The 14751-nt window shown below is 42.7% G+C and overlaps 1 protein-coding gene across 2 annotated transcripts in view; it reads right to left on the bottom strand.

The window, feature by feature from the left end:
* Nucleotides 1–14751, bottom strand: part of LOC128646092 (rho family-interacting cell polarization regulator 1) — a 439097-nt gene that overhangs the window by 222312 nt on the left and 202034 nt on the right. The window lies entirely within an intron of this gene.

Below are 14751 nucleotides of genomic sequence, written 5' to 3'. Positions count from 1 at the left end.
CACTCCAATCTTTAATAGGTCTTCTACGCAACGTAAGAATGCCTGTCTCTTTATCTGGTCTAAAGATAAGCGAGACATGTGGAACCTTCCCCTTGGAGGAAGGTCCTTGAACTCTAGAAGATACCCCTGAGAAACAATTTCTAGTGCCCAGGGGTCCGGAACATCTCTTGCCCAAGCCTGAGCAAAGAGAGAAAGTCTGCCCCCTACTAGATCCGGTCCCGGATCGGGGGCTACCCCTTCATGCTGTCTTAGTAGCAGCAGCAGGCTTCTTGGCCTGTTTGCCCTTGTTCCAGCCTTGCAATGGCTTCCATGCTGGTTTGGGCTGGGATGCGTTACCCTCTTGCCTAGTGGCTGTAGAGGTGGAAGTCGGTCCGTTCCTGAAATTGCGAAAGGAACGAAAATTAGACTTATATCTAGCCTTGAAAGGTCTATCCTGTGGAAGGGCATGGCCCTTTCCCCCAGTGATATCTGAAATAATTTCCTTCAACTCTGGCCCAAATAGGGTCTTACCCTTGAAAGGAATATTAAGTAATTTTGTTTTGGACGACACATCCGCCGACCAAGACTTTAACCAAAGCGCTCTGCGCGCCACAATTGCAAAACCAGAATTTTTCGCCGCTAATTTAGCTAACTGGAAAGCGGCGTCTGTAATGAAAGAATTAGCAAACTTCAGGGCGTGAATTCTGTCCATGACTTCATCATAAGAAGTCTCCTTTTTGGAGCGAGTTTTCTAGTTCCTCAAACCAAAAAGCCGCTGCAGTGGTTACAGGAATAATGCAAGAAATTGGTTGAAGAAGAAAACCCTGTTGAACAAAGATTTTCTTAAGTAAACCTTCTAATTTTTTATCCATAGGATCTTTGAAAGCGCAACTGTCTTCTATTAATATAGTCGTGCGCTTAGCTAGCGTTGAAACTGCCCCCTCTACCTTAGGGACCGTCTGCCACGCGTCCCTTCTGGGATCAACAATTGGGAATATTTTCTTAAATATAGGAGGGGGAACAAAAGGTACTCCTGGCTTCTCCCACTCCTTATTAACGATATCCGCCACCCTCTTGGGTATTGGAAACGCATCAGTGTGTACTGGGACCTCTAAGAATTTGTCCATTTTACATAATTTTTCTGGGATCACCAAAAGGATCACAATCATCAAGTGTAGCTAGGACCTCCTTAAGTAGGGCGCGGAGGTGTTCTAGCTTAAATTTAAATGCTATAGTATCAGGCTCTGCCTGCTGAGAAACCTTTCCTGTGTCAGAAATTTCTCCCTCAGACAGGCCTTCCCTCACCGCTAAGTCAGATTGGTGTGAGGGAACTACAGATAACTTATCCTCTGCGTCTGCTTGCTCATCCTCTGTGTTTAAAACTGAGCAATCATGCTTCCTAGGAAAAGCAGGCAGTTTGGATAAAAAATGCTGAGAGAGAACTATCCATTACTGCCGCTAACTGTTGCATAGTAATCGCAATTGGTGCGTTAGATGTACTGGGCATCGCTTGCGCGGGCATAGCTGGTGTTGACACAGAAGGGGAGGATAGCGAGCTATCTTCACACCCTTCAGCTAAAGAATCATCTTGGGCTATATCTTTAAGTGTAATTGTACGGTCCTTAAGCTGTTTGGACGCTATAGCACATTTCACAAATAAATTTAATGGGGGAACCACCTTGGCCTTTGAACATACAGAACATAGGCTATCTGAAGGTTCAGACATGTTTAACAGACTTAAAAGTAACTTCAATGCAATAAAATTTATTTTTGACAAAAACGTTACTGTCTCTTTAAATAATAAAAGTGCACACTTTATTACTGAAACATCAAAAAACCATCAAAAACACATCCGATTTTTATGAAATTTTCACCACAGTGTCATAATGCTTTGAAAAGGTTGCACACAAATTTTCAGACCAATTAATGCCCAAACCGGAGCTAATAACAGCAGTTAACCGGTTAACACACTACAGTACTCTGCCACAGCTTGCCCTGTGGCTTTTACCTTCCTTAGGGTTATTTTGGTAAGAATATAAGCCTCCCTGGAGCCCTTTCTGATGCCTCTGGACTCCCCACGTGAAGCTGCATGAACTGGCTAGTCAAAACAAGTGCACAATTGAGGCGCGAAAATGAGGCTTCCTTCCTCTGCATACCAGAGTGGAGGGGCCTTTCTGACTAGATTAGGTGTCCAAATAAGTGCCAGGCGCAAATTAATCCCCAAAAGTGTTTTAAGTTGATAAAAAAAAACACCTATTTAAGTTGAAAACTTGCCAAAAAGCAATCGATTAGCCCACAATAGTGTCAACCAGCATAAGCCCTTAAAATAAGCCATCCTTTTATTGCTGAATCTAATAACAATGGCTTACCTATCCCAGAGGGAATTTCTGACAGTCTTCTAGCATTACTGGGTCTTGTTAGAAAAATGACTGATCATATCTGAAGCAGTTAAGCCTGCAAACTGTTCCCCCAACTGATGTTATCTGGTTTCAAAACTCCTGCGTGGGAACAGCAATGGATTTTAGTTACTGGTGCTAAAATCATAGTCCTCTTAGCAGAAATCTTCTTCACTTTCTGCTGCAGAGTAAATAGTACAAGCCGGCACTATTTTAAAAAAACAAACTCTTGATAGAAGAAATAAAAAAACTACAACTAACACCACATACTCTTTACCACCCCCGGGGAGATGCTACTAGTTAGAGCGGCAAAGAGAATGACTGGGGGGGGCGGAGCCTGAAGGGAGCTATATGGACAGCTTTGCTGTGTGCTCTCTTTGCCACTTCCTGTAGGGATTGAGAATATCCCACAAGTAAGGATGAAGCCATGGACCGGATACACTAATGTAGGAGAAAAGTGGTTTGGAAATAGCAAAGTGCTACTTGTATTTATTGCCCTATAACTTGCAAAAAAAAAGCAAAGAACATGTAAACATTGGGTATTTCTAAATTCAGCACAAAATTTAGAAACTATTTAGCATGGGTGTTTTTTTGGTGGTTGTAGATGTGTAACAGATTTTGGGGGTCAAAGTTATAAAAAGTGTTTTTTTTTCCATTTTTTCCTCATATTTTATATTTTTTTATAGTAAATTATAAGATATGATGAAATAATGGTATTTCAAGAAAGTCCATTTAATGGCGAAAAAACAGAATTTATGTTTACCTGATAAATTACTTTCTCCAACGGTGTGTCCGGTCCACGGCGTCATCCTTACTTGTGGGATATTCTCTTCCCCAACAGGAAATGGCAAAGAGCCCAGCAAAGCTGGTCACATGATCCCTCCTAGGCTCCGCCTACCCCAGTCATTCGACCGACGTTAAGGAGGAATATTTGCATAGGAGAAACCATATGTTACCGTGGTGACTGTAGTTAAAGAAAATAAATTATCAGACCTGATTAAAAAAACCAGGGCGGGCCGTGGACCGGACACACCGTTGGAGAAAGTAATTTATCAGGTAAACATAAATTCTGTTTTCTCCAACATAGGTGTGTCCGGTCCACGGCGTCATCCTTACTTGTGGGAACCAATACCAAAGCTTTAGGACACGGATGAAGGGAGGGAGCAAATCAGGTCACCTAAATGGAAGGCACCACGGCTTGCAAAACCTTTCTCCCAAAAATAGCCTCAGAAGAAGCAAAAGTATCAAATTTGTAAAATTTAGAAAAAGTGTGCAGTGAAGACCAAGTCGCTGCCTTACATATCTGATCAACAGAAGCCTCGTTCTTGAAGGCCCATGTGGAAGCCACAGCCCTAGTGGAGTGAGCTGTGATTCTTTCAGGAGACTGCCGTCCGGCAGTCTCATAAGCCAATCGGATAATGCTTTTAATCCAGAAGGAGAGAGAGGTAGAAGTTGCTTTTTGACCTCTCCGTTTACCAGAATAAACAACAAACAAAGACAAAGTTTGTCTGAAATCCTTAGTAGCTGCTAAGTAAAATTTGAGAGCACGAACTACATCCAAGTTGTGCAACAAACGTTCCTTCTTTGAAACTGGATTAGGACACAAAGAAGGCACAACTATCTCCTGGTTAATGTTTTTGTTAGAAACAACTTTTGGAAGAAAACCAGGTTTAGTACGCAAAACCACCTTATCTGCATGGAACACCAGATAAGGAGAAGAACACTGCAGAGCAGATAATTCTGAAACTCTTCTAGCAGAAGAAATTGCAACCAAAAACAAAACTTTCCAAGATAATAACTTAATATCAACGGAATGTAAGGGTTCAAACGGAACCCCCTGAAGAACTGAAAGAACTAGGTTGAGACTCCAAGGAGGAGTCAAAATTTTGTAAACAGGCTTGATTCTAACCAGAGCCTGAACAAAGGCTAGAACATCTGGCACAGCTGCCAGCTTTTTGTGAAGTAACACAGACAAGGCAGAAATCTGTCCCATCAAGGAACTTGCAGATAATCCTTTTTCCAATCCTTCTCGAAGGAAGGATAGACTCTTAGGAATCTTAACCTTGTCCCAAGGGAATCCTGCAGATTCACACCAACAGATATACCAAATAATGTGGTAATTTTTCTGGTTACAGGCTTTCAGGCCTGAACAAGAGTATTAATAACAGAATCTGAGAACCCTCGCTTTGATAAGATCAAGCGTTCAATCTCCAAGCAGTCAGCTGGAGTGGGTCGAACGGACCTAGAACAAGAAGGTCTCGTCTCAAAGGTAGCTTCCATGGTGGAGCCGATGACATATTCACCAGATCTGCATACCAAGTCCTGTGTGGCCACGCAGGAGCTATCAAAATCACCGACGCCCTCTCCTGATTGATCCTGGCTACCAGCCTGGGGATGAGAGGAAACGGCGGGAACACATAAGCTAGTTTGAAGGTCCAAGGTGCTACTAGTGCATCCACTAGAGCCGCCTTGGGATCCCTGGATCTGTACCCGTAGTAAGGAACTCTGAAGTTCTGACGAGAGGCCATCAGATCCATGTCTGGAATGCCCCACGGTTGAGTGACTTGGGCAAAGATTTCCGGATGGAGTTCCCACTCCCCCGGATGCAATGTCTGACGACTCAGAAAATCCGCTTCCCAATTTTCCACTCCTGGGATGTGGATAGCAGACAGGTGGCAGGAGTGAGACTCCGCCCATAGAATGATTTTGGTCACTTCTTCCATCGCTAGGGAACTCCTTGTTCCCCCCTGATGGTTGATGTATGAACTTGGCCCTCGCTAACTGAGGCCAAGCTTTGAGAGCATTGAATATCGCTCTCAGTTCCAGAATATTTATCGGTAGAAGAGATTCTACCCGAGACCAAAGACCCTGAGCTTTCAGGGATCCCCAGACCGCGCCCCAGCCCATCAGACTGGCGTCGGTCGTGACAATGACCCACTCTGGTCTGCGGAAGGTCATCCCTTGTGACAGGTTGTCCAGGGACAGCCACCAACGGAAAGAGTCTCTGGTCCTCTGATTTACTTGTATCTTCGGAGACAAGTCTGAATAGTCCCCATTCCACTGACTGAGCATGAACAGTTGTAATGGTCTTAGATGAATGCGCACAAAAGGAACTATGTCCATTGCCGCTACCATCAAACCTATCACTTCCATGCACTGCGCTATGGAAGGAAGAGGAACGGAATGAAGTATCCGACAAGAGTCTAGAAGTTTTGTTTTTCTGGCTTCTGTCAGAAAAATCCTCATTTCTAAGGAGTCTATTATAGTTCCCAAGAAGGGAACCCTCGTTGACGGAGATAGAGAACTCTTTTCCACGTTCACTTTCCATCCGTGAGATCTGAGAAAGGCCAGGACAATGTCCGTGTGAGCCTTTACTTGAGGAAGGGACGACGCTCGAATCAGAATGTCGTCCAAGTAAGGTACTACAGCAATGCCCCTTGGTCTTAGCACCGCCAGAAGGGACCCTAGTACCTATGAGAAAATCCTTGAAATCCACCTTGGTCATGAATTGACCTTCCTGGATGGAAGGAAGAAGTGTTCGAATGGTTTCCATCTTGAACGATGGAACCTTGAGAAACTTGTTCAAGATCTTGAGATCTAAGATTGGTCTGAACGTTCCCTCTTTTTTGGGAACTATGAACAGATTGGAGTAGAACCCCATCCCTTGTTCTCCTAATGGAACAGGATGAATCACTCCCATTTTTAGCAGGTCTTCTACCCAATGTAAGAATGCCTGTCTTCTTATGTGGTCTGAAGACAACTGAGACCTGTGGAACCTCCCCCTTGGAGGAAGCCCCTTGAACTCCAGAGAATAACCTTGGGAGACTATTTCTAGCGCCCAAGGATCCAGAACATCTCTTGCCCCAGCCTGAGCGAAGAGAGAGAGTCTGCCCCCCACCAGATCCGGTCCCGGATCGGGGGCCCGCATTTCATGCTGTCTTGGTAGCAGTGGCAGGTTTCCTGGCCTGCTTTCCTTTGTTCCAGCCTTGCATAGGTCTCCAGGCTGGATTGGCTTGAGAAGTATTACCTTCCTGCTTAGAGGACGTAGCCCTTGGGGCTGATCCGTTTCTGCGAAAGGGACGAAACTTAGGTTTATTTTTGGTCTTGAAAAGACCTATCCTGAGGAAGGGCGTGGCCCTTGCCCCCAGTGATATCAGAGATAATCTCTTTCAAGTCAGGGCCAAAGAGTGTTTTCCCCTTGAAAGGAATGTCAAGCAATTTGTTCTTGGAAGACGCATCCGCTGCCCAAGATTTTAACCAAAGCGCTCTGCGCCACAATAGCAAACCCAGAATTTTTTCGCCGCTAACCTAGCCAATTGCAAGGTGGCGTCTAGGGTGAAAGAATTAGCCAATTAAGAGCACGAATTCTGTCCATAATCTCCTCATAAGAAGAAGAATTACTAATAATCGCCTTTCCTAGCTCATCAAACTAGAAACACGCGGCTGCAGTGACAGGGACAATGCATGCAATTGGTTGTAGAAGGGAACCTTGCTGAACAAACATCTTTAGCAGACCTTCTAATTTTTTATCCATAGGATCTTGGAAAGCACAACTATCTTCTATGGGTATAGTGGCGCGCTTGTGTAGAGTAGAAACCGCCCCCTCGACCTTGGGGACTGTCTGCCATCAGTCCTTTCTGGGGTCGACTATAGGAAAACAATTTTATAAATATGGGGGGAGGTACTAAAGGTATACCGGGCCTGTCCCATTCTTTACTAACAATGTACGCCACCCGCTTGGATATAGGAAAAGCTTCGGGGGGCCCCGGGGCCTCTAAGAACTTTTCCATTTTACATAGTGGTTCTGGAATGACCAGATAATCACAATCATCCAAATTGGATAACACCTCCTTAAGCAGAGCGCGGAGATGTTCCAACTTAAATTTAAAAGTAATCACATCAGGTTCAGCTTGTTGAGAAATGTTTCCTGAATCTGAAATTTCTCCCTCAGACAAAACCTCCCTGGCCCCCTCAGACTGGTGTAGGGGCCCTTCAGAAACCATATCATCAGCGTTCTCATGCTCTACAGAATTTTCTAAAACAGAGCAGTCGCGCTTTCGCTGATAAGCGGGCATATTGGCTAAAATGTTTTTGATAGAATTATCCATTACAGCCGTTAAATGTTGCATAGTAAGGAGTATTGGCGCACTAGATGTACTAGGGGCCTCCTGTATGGGCAAGACTGGTGTAGACGAAGGAGGGGATGATGCAGTACCATGCTTACTCCCCTCACTTGAGGAATCATCTTGGGCATCATTTTTACTAAATTTTTTTATGACATAAAATACATATAGTTAAATGAGAAGGAACCTTGGTTTCCCCACAGTCAGAACACAATCTATCTGGTAGTTCAGACATGTTAAACAGGCATAAACTTGATAACAAAGCACAAAAAACGTTTTAAAATAAAACCGTTACTGTCACTTTAAATTTTAAACTAAACACACTTTATTACTGCAATTGCGAAAAAGTATGAAGGAATTGTTCAAAATTCACCAAAATTTCACCACAGTGTCTTAAAGCCTTAAAAGTATTGCACACCAAATTTGGAAGCTTTAACCCTTAAAATAACGGAACCGGAGCCGTTTTTATATTTAACCCCTTTACAGTCCCTGGAATCTGCTTTGCTGAGACCCAACCAAGCCCAAAGGGGAATACGATACCAAATGATGCCTTCAGAAAGACTTTTCTATGTATCAGAGCTCCACACACATGCAGCTGCATGCCATGCTGTCCTCAAAAACAAGTGCGCCATACCGGCGCGAAAATGAGGCTCTGACTATGATTAGGGAAAGCCCCTAAAGAATAAGGTGTCAAAAACAGTGCCTGCCGATATAATCATATCAAAATACCCAGAATAAATGATTCCTCAAGGCTAAATATGTGTTAATAATGAATCGATTTAGCCCAGAAAAAGTCTACAGTCTTAATAAGCCCTTGTGAAGCCCTTATTTACTATCTTAATAAACATGGCTTACCGGATCCCATAGGGAAAATGACAGCTTCCAGCATTACATCGTCTTGTTAGAATGTGTCATACCTCAAGCAGTAAGAGACTGCACACTGTTCCCCCAACTGAAGTTAATTGCTCTCAACAGTCCTGTGTGGAACAGCCATGGATTTTAGTTACGGTGCTAAAATCATTTTCCTCATACAAACAGAAATCTTCATCTCTTTTCTGTTTCTGAGTAAATAGTACATACCAGCACTATTTTAAAATAACAAACTCTTGATTGAATAATAAAAACTACAGTTAAACACTAAAAAACTCTAAGCCATCTCCGTGGAGATGTTGCCTGTACAACGGCAAAGAGAATGACTGGGGTAGGCGGAGCCTAGGAGGGATCATGTGACCAGCTTTGCTGGGCTCTTTGCCATTTCCTGTTGGGGAAGAGAATATCCCACAAGTAAGGATGACGCCGTGGACCGGACACACCTATGTTGGAGAAAACGGTATATAATATGTGTGGGGACAGTAAATGAGTAAGAGGAAAATTACAGCTAAACACAAACACAGCAGAAATGTAAAAATAGCCTCGGTCCCAGACGGTCAGAAAATGGAAAAGTGCTCTGGTCACTACGGGGTTAACGATCGAACAGAAGCATTAATTAGCGATACACTTGTAATCTGTCCCTAAATGTTCTAATGAAACAAAGGTTTTTTGGCTTAATCATTGTTAAAGGGACACTAAACCCAAATTTTTTCTTTCATGATTCAGATAGAGCATGCAATTTTAAACAACTTTCTAATTTTCTCCTATTATCAATTATTCTTCATTCTCTTGCTATCTTTATTTAAAAAACAGGAATGTAAATCTTAGGAGCTGGCCCATTTTAGGTTCAGCACCCTGAATAGTGTTTGCTTATTGGTGGCTACATTTAGCCACCAATAAGCAAGCATAACCCAGGTTCTGAACAAAAAATGGGCCGGCTCTTAAAGGGCCACTAAACCCAAAATCTTTCTTTCATGATTCAGATAGAGAATAGAAATTTAAACAACATTACAATTTACTTCCATTATTTATTTTGCTTCATTTTTTAAATATCCTTAGTTGAAGAAAAAGCAATGCACATGGTGAGCCAATCACACGAGGCTTCTATGTGCAGCAACCAATCAGCAGCTAGTGAGCATATCTAGATATGCTTTTCATCGAAGAATATCAAGAGAATAAAACAAATTAGATAATATAAGTAAATTATAAAGATGTTTAAAATTGCATTATCTTTCTAAATCATAAAAGAAAAAATGTGGGTGGCATGTCCCTTTAAGCTTTATAAATAAAGATAGCAATAGAAAAAATGATAGTAGGAGTAAATTAGAAAGTTGCTTAAAATTGCATGCTCTATCGGAATCATGAAAGAAAAAAAAATGTATTTCATGATTTAGACAGAGCAATTTTAAAAACTTTACAATTTACTTCTATTATCAATTTTGGTTTATTCTCTTGGTATCCTTTATTGAAGGAACAGCAATGCACTGCTGGGAGTTAGCTGAGCACACTGGCAAGCCAATGATAAGAGGCATATATGGGTAGCCACCAATCAGCATATTGCTCCTAAGCCTACCTAGGTATGCTTTTCAACAAAGGATATCTAGAGAACAAATCAAATTACATAATAGAAGTAAATTGGAAATTTGTTTAAAATGAACTGCTTTATGCGAATCATGAAAGAAAATGTTTGGGTTTCATGTACATTTAAGACAAACGTGTACTTATTGCAATGATATGTTTATGGTACAATCTCAAAGTACAATGGCAGGAATGTCAAAGTTCACGAATGAAAACCCTGTTTTTAAAAATCCTATTAAAAACAGGGGCACTTTCATTCATCAAAGTTTACATAGTTTTTTTTTTTTTTTTAAACTTACCTTTTATTCCTAGCAAGTGTGGAACACCGAAGCAGCGATTCCCCCGCATCCAGGTCGTCTCTTCTTACGCCAGAAATGACGAATCCGGCTTCCTCCAATAACGGCTTCCCCCCAGAGCAAACATTGCCTGAGGCCACGCCTTGATTGGAGGAAGCCGGATTCGTCATTTCTGAAGTAAGAAGAGACGTCCTGGGGGCGGAGGAATCGCTGCTCCGGTGTTCCACGCTTGCTAGGAATAAAAAGGTAAGTATTTTAAAAGAATGGCTTCAGTGTAAACTTTCATGAATTAAAGTGCCCCTGTTTTTAATAGTATTTTTAAAAACAGGGCTTTCATTCGTGAAAGTTGACATTCACTTTAAGGCTTCAGTGGCCAATGGTGCTAAAGTGTAGCAACAACAAGGACAATCAAATACAGAGAAACTGCATAACCAACACATATATAATAAATAGTCAATGCAATAACACTTACTTTGAAAAAAATCTACAGTTAATTTAAAATTCAGATATATTTTAGCATCTACTTCACTGTACCGCTCCCAGTATCATGTGACAGTCATCAGCTAATAGCAGACTCGTATACGTTAACATGAGTCCCCAGTGTAAAGTAGGAGCTGGTGCCTCAGTAAATGTGCATATGAAAAGACAGTCTCTAGGGATTGTGGGACATTTTACACAAGAGCAAGAGGAGTTTAATATTCTGTTAAAGGGACAGTGTACTATAAAATTGTCCACAATTTAATGTGTCCCCAGTGATCCATTTTACCTGCTGGAATGTATTAAATTGTTTACAAAAGAAAGCAGCAGCAATCAACCTCTCAGTGGGCATAGACAAGACAGAGAACGCCCAGCCCATTTAAAACAGAATTTATGTTTACCTGATAAATTACTTTCTCCAACGGTGTGTCCGGTCCACGGCGTCATCCTTACTTGTGGGATATTCTCTTCCCCAACAGGAAATGGCAAAGAGCCCAGCAAAGCTGGTCACATGATCCCTCCTAGGCTCCGCCTTCCCCAGTCATTCGACCGACGTAAAGGAGGAATATTTGCATAGGAGAAACCATATGATACCGTGGTGACTGTAGTTAAAGAAAATAAATTATCAGACCTGATTAAAAAACCAGGGCGGGCCGTGGACCGGACACACCGTTGGAGAAAGTAATTTATCAGGTAAACATAAATTCTGTTTTCTCCAACATAGGTGTGTCCGGTCCACGGCGTCATCCTTACTTGTGGGAACCAATACCAAAGCTTTAGGACACGGATGAAGGGAGGGAGCAAATCAGGTCACCTAGATGGAAGGCACCACGGCTTGCAAAACCTTTCTCCCAAAAATAGCCTCAGAAGAAGCAAAAGTATCAAATTTGTAAAATTTAGTAAAAGTGTGCAGTGAAGACCAAGTCGCTGCCTTACATATCTGATCAACAGAAGCCTCGTTCTTGAAGGCCCATGTGGAAGCCACAGCCCTAGTGGAATGAGCTGTGATTCTTTCAGGAGGCTGCCATCCGGCAGTCTCGTAAGCCAATCTGATGATGCTTTTAATCCAAAAAGAGAGAGAGGTAGAAGTTGCTTTTTGACCTCTCCTTTTACCAGAATACACAACAAACAAGGAAGATGTTTGTCTAAAATCCTTTGTAGCATCTAAATAGAATTTTAGAGCACGAACTACATCCAAATTGTGCAACAAACGTTCCTTCTTTGAAACTGGATTCGGACACAAAGAAGGCACGACTATCTCCTGGTTAATGTTTTTGCTAGAAACAACTTTCGGAAGAAAACCAGGTTTAGTACGCAGAACCACCTTATCTGCATGGAACACCAGATAAGGAGGAGAACACTGCAGAGCAGATAATTCTGAAACTCTTCTAGCAGAAGAAATTGCAACCAAAAACAAAACTTTCCAAGATAATAACTTAATATCAACGGAATGTAAGGGTTCAAACGGAACCCCCTGAAGAACTGAAAGAACTAAATTGAGACTCCAAGGAGGAGTCAAAGGTTTGTAAACAGGCTTGATTCTAACCAGAGCCTGAACAAAGGCTTGAACATCTGGCACAGCTGCCAGCCTTTTGTGAAGTAACACAGACAAGGCAGAAATCTGTCCTTTCAAAGAACTTGCAGATAATCCTTTCTCCAAACCTTCTTGAAGAAAGGATAGAATCTTAGGAATTTTTATCTTGTCCCAAGGGAATCCTTTAGATTCACACCAATAGATATATCTTTTCCATATTTTGTGGTAGATTTTTCTAGTTACAGGCTTTCTGGCCTGAACAAGAGTATCAATGACAGAATCTGAGAACCCTCGCTTTGATAAGATCAAGCGTTCAATCTCCAAGCAGTCAGTTGGAGTGAGACCAGATTCGGATGTTCGAACGGACCTTGAACAAGAAGGTCTCGTCTCAAAGGTAGCTTCCATGGTGGAGCCGATGACATATTCACCAGGTCTGCATACCAAGTCCTGCGTGGCCACGCAGGAGCTATCAAGATCACCGATGCCCTCTCCTGATTGATCCTGGCTACCAGCCTGGGGATGAGAGGAAACGGCGGGAATACATAAGCTAGTTTGAAGGTCCAAGGTGCTACTAGTGCATCTACTAGAGTCGCCTTGGGATCCCTGGATCTGGACCCGTAGCAAGGAACCTTGAAGTTCTGACGAGAGGCCATCAGATCCATGTCTGGAATGCCCCACAATTGAGTGATTTGGGCAAAGATTTCCGGATGGAGTTCCCACTCCCCCGGATGAAATGTCTGACGACTCAGAAAATCCGCTTCCCAGTTTTCCACTCCTGGAATGTGGATTGCAGACAAGTGGCAGGAGTGAGTCTCCGCCCATTGAATGATTTTGGTCACTTCTTCCATCGCCAGGGAACTCCTTGTTCCCCCCTGATGGTTGATGTACGCAACAGTCGTCATGTTGTCTGATTGAAACCGTATGAACTTGGTCTTTGCTAGCTGAGGCCAAGCCTTGAGAGCATTGAATATCGCTCTCAGTTCCAGAATATTTATCGGGAGAATAGATTCTTCCCGAGACCAAAGACCCTGCGCTTTCAGGGGTCCCCAGACCGCGCCCCAGCCCACCAGACTGGCGTCGGTCGTGACAATGACCCACTCTGGTCTGCGGAAGCTCATCCCCTGTGACAGGTTGTCCAGGGACAGCCACCAACTGAGTGAATCTCTGGTCCTCTGATCTACTTGTATCGTCGGAGACAAGTCTGTATAGTCCCCATTCCACTGACTGAGCATGCACAGTTGTAATGGTCTTAGATGAATTCGCGCAAAAGGAACTATGTCCATTGCCGCTACCATCAAACCTATTACTTCCATGCACTGCGCTATGGAAGGAAGAGGAACAGAATGAAGTATTTGACAAGAGTTTAGAAGTTTTGATTTTCTGGCCTCTGTCAGAAAAATCCTCATTTCTAAGGAGTCTATTATTGTTCCCAAGAAGGGAACCCTTGTTGACGGAGATAGAGAACTTTTTTCTACGTTCACTTTCCACCCGTGAGATCTGAGAAAGGCCAGGACAATGTCCGTGTGAGCCTTTGCTTGTGGAAGGGACGACGCTTGAATCAGAATGTCGTCCAAGTAAGGTACTACTGCAATGCCCCTTGGTCTTAGCACCGCTAGAAGGGACCCTAGTACCTTTGTGAAAATTCTTGGAGCAGTGGCTAATCCGAACGGAAGTGCCACAAACTGGTAATGCTTGTCCAGGAATGCGAACCTTAGGAACCGATGATGTTCCTTGTGGATAGGAATATGTAGATACGCATCCTTTAAATCCACCGTGGTCATGAATTGACCTTCCTGGATGGAAGGAAGAATTGTTAGAATGGTTTCCATTTTGAACGATGGAACCTTGAGAAACTTGTTTAGGATCTTGAGATCTAAGATTGATTGAATAATAAAAACTACAGTTAAACACCAAAAAACTCTAAGCCATCTCCGTGGAGATGTTGCCTGTACAACGGCAAAGAGAATGACTGGGGAAGGCGGAGCCTAGGAGGGATCATGTGACCAGCTTTGCTGGGCTCTTTGCCATTTCCTGTTGGGGAAGAGAATATCCCACAAGTAAGGATGACGCCGTGGACCGGACACACCTATGTTGGAGAAAAGGGTGTCTTTTTGCAACTTCTTTGAATACAGTGAACTCCTTTTAGCTGCTTCCCTGGGTACATTGTTCCTTTAAAAGAACAGTCTACTTGAAAACTTTTATTGTTGAAAAAGATAGATAATCCTTTTATTATCCATTCCCTAGTTTTGCATAACCAACAGTTATATTAATACACTTTTTACCTCTGTGATTATCTTGTATCTAAGCCTCTGCAGACTGACCCTTTTCTCAGTGGTTTTTGCAAATTTTTATTTTATCCAATTAGTGTCGACTCCACAGGAGTGAGCTCAATGTTATCTGTATGGCACACATGAGCTAGCACTGTCTAACTGCGAAAAGCTAAAACAATGCACTGAGATAAGGGGGCTTAGAAACAGGCAGAGCTTTAGAGGTTATAA

The sequence above is a fragment of the Bombina bombina genome, chromosome 1 (genome assembly GCF_027579735.1).
Source record: "Bombina bombina isolate aBomBom1 chromosome 1, aBomBom1.pri, whole genome shotgun sequence".
Taxonomy (NCBI): domain Eukaryota; kingdom Metazoa; phylum Chordata; class Amphibia; order Anura; family Bombinatoridae; genus Bombina; species Bombina bombina.
This window is presented reverse-complemented; position numbering and strand designations above follow the sequence as displayed.